This window comes from Solanum tuberosum, unplaced genomic scaffold (assembly GCF_000226075.1).
Source record: "Solanum tuberosum cultivar DM 1-3 516 R44 unplaced genomic scaffold, SolTub_3.0 scf00078, whole genome shotgun sequence".
Lineage (NCBI taxonomy): Eukaryota > Viridiplantae > Streptophyta > Magnoliopsida > Solanales > Solanaceae > Solanum > Solanum tuberosum.
In genome coordinates this window covers 1,466,036-1,469,003 of record NW_006239005.1, presented here as the reverse complement: position 1 = coordinate 1,469,003, position 2,968 = coordinate 1,466,036, and positions in this window count along the sequence as shown.

The following is a 2,968-nucleotide window of genomic DNA, read 5'->3' as shown; positions in this document are numbered from 1 at the left end:
GAAATGTGATTCAGATGTTGACTCAAGTGGTGAAAACATTGGTTGGTCACCAAAGAGTCGACCGTCAGGATGTGAAGAGTGTGAGAGTTTCTAAGAATGAACCCTTCAGAGTTCACTGGGTCAAAGGTCAGTGGGGATCCAAAAAACTATGTGGAAGAGCTTCAGAAGGTGTTTGAGGTTATGCATGTTATTGATGCAGAGTTGGTGGAGCTGTCTTCTTATCACCTCAAGGGTGTTGTGAGGATTTGGTACGATCAGTGGAAGAAGACTAGGGGAGAAGATGCACCACCCTTGTAACACCCCGTATCCAAAAACAAACCTTAAAATATATTTCCAGAAGTTGCAGGTGCAACTCACGAATGCCACCCACGGACTGTAGGGTTACCCACTGCCCGTGCTAGTGGTCCGTGGTTCACATCTGCAACCCCACCAGAATTCAACCCCTAAATTCGTCTATGGGTCGACCCACGGTTGGACCCATGGACCATAGGTCAGCCCACGGACCGTGGTCCGCATCGATGGATCAGACCCCCAGAAACCAGCCTCTAGTACTAATCGATGGTTGACCAGTATGGAACGTCAGTTGATCGATGGTCCGTCAGTCCCGTCCGTCGATGACTCTGACATCAGTTAAGTCGGGGGTCTTTTGGTCTTTTCCTATTTCGTTGGACCCCTAAACTACGTCGTTTAAACCCTAAACTACGTGGTTTTGGTCAGTTTTAGCCTAGAAACATAACCAGAACTTACTTAAGTTAGATCATTCATCAAAACTTAGAAAAATTAGAACGTAAGAGGAGAAAGAGATCAAGAACCCTAGTTCAAGAACGCAGCAAGATTCCATTAGTTCCTGCCCTGAAATCAAAAGATTTCTCCATGGAATTTGTCACCAGGTATGTGGGATTTCACTAGTGGGTTCCTTTCGCCCATTAGGTCCCTAGAATTTAGTCAGATTCTTGATTCCCTTATTATTATTTAGACCTAGGGTTTCTAGAACCTTAGTAGATCAGTATAAATTAGTTACTTTAATAATCCAAATCAGATTATCATATTGTTACATCGTTTCTTGTATGAATTCCAGAACCCTAGCTATGTAGTTCTTTAGTTTTCAAATTACACATGCTAGGTCAGATATTTCAGTTATTCAGATATACATGCCTCAGTTTTTGAATGTGTCATTATCAGTATATTAATGTTGCATTGTCAGTTAGCATGTCAGTATTTTGAGCTATCTAGTATATTACACAATCAGTTTTTGAATGTCATTATCAATATATTAATGTTGCATTCTCAGTTAGCATGTCAGTATTTTGATCTATCCAGCATATTACAGAATTTCAGTCATAACTTGTTAATCACTTAATCAATTGGGAGAAACTTAATACCAAGATGGACTAGGGTCTGTCACCCTCATAGTCCCAGAACTAGGTGCCCCCATAGGTTGTAAGTCCCCTCTGTGGGTATCATTTTAGTGATCACGCCAGCCATGCCTTTATACCCTTGGCAAAGTATATTGGGTCCTTTCGACGGGGCGTATATATCAGACTCCACCTTTTGCTCACATGGTTTTATGTCAGTTATTGGTAGCTCCCACAGTTCATTCAGACTCTATTGCATTGTACAGTTTAGTATTCAGTCTCAACATATTACAAATTTGGTCATTGCATTCAGATATTTTATATTAAGTATTCTCAGTTCAGTATCATGTCTATATCATATCATTGCTCAGTATATGCTTTGGTTCAGTTATGATTATTATTCAGCTTTACTCTATCCTGCGTGCTTAGTACCTTTCAAGTACTGATGCATACTTTGTGCTACATTTTCTCGTGATGTAGGTTCAGGTTCTCAGCTTCCAGATCACGCATAGATCGGTTCCCGATCTCCAGTTCAACAACATTAGTGGTGAGTCCTCATTCTTCGAGGATGAGTGACATGATTGTCTTTTATGCTTTTAGTCTTTAGTTTCAGTTTTGCTAGATTTAGCTAGGGCATGTCCCAGCATCTCTAGTCAGTTAGAGGCTTATTTCAGGCATGGTTAGATTCAGCTTTAGCATTTGAGTTTGACCTTCCAGTTGTTGTTAAGCTCTCAGTTATCATATATTCAGATTTAGTATATGGGAATTCCCCATCATTTCAGATTAATCTCATGATTAGCTTCCGCACAATATTTATTGCTTCAGTTTACTATTAGTATGCTCATGTTATGCCAACAGGGTTAGCTTGGGGTCACTCGTGATCCTAGGTCCCGTGTCCGCGTCCGGGGGGTAGCCTTAGGGTGTGACAAACTTGGTATCAGAGCACTAAGTTTAAGAGTCCTAGGATGTCTGAAAAGCCGCACTAAGTAGAATCCTTTTCATGGGTGTGAAGTGTACCACATCCAATGAGAGGGATGCTATGAAGTGTTTTAAGAAAACTTCACTTTCTTGATATTCTTATCGTGCGTTGGTATGATCTCCTTTCTAATCTATCGTTATGCGCTTAAAATCATGCCTCATCGTAAAGCTTACACATGGAATAGTAATGCACGCAATGCTAACACAAATCCTCTAGTCCCAGACCATGAGGTTTCAAACGTAGAGTTTCGGAATGCCATTCAACTTTCGGCTCAGAGTATGACCAACCAGAACAATCAACAAGTTCCAGTTCCTACTAATAGAAATGGTGGATCAGTGGTAGCTAGGGTTCGAGATTTTGTAAGGATGAATCCTCTTGAGTTTTAGGGTCACAATTTGGTGAGGAGCCACAAAACTTCAATGATGAGGTTAAGAAAATATTTGGAGTGATGCAAGTGACTGGTAATGGTAGGGTTGAGTTGGCATCCTACCAGCTTAAGGATGTGGCTCACATATAGTACACTCAGTGGAAAGATCCAGGGGCTACTCTTACCTTTGTAACTCCCAATATAGCAATAATCTTAGGTGTCAGTCTAGAAACTCTTTCAGAACCCTTCTCAGTCTCTACTCCAGTC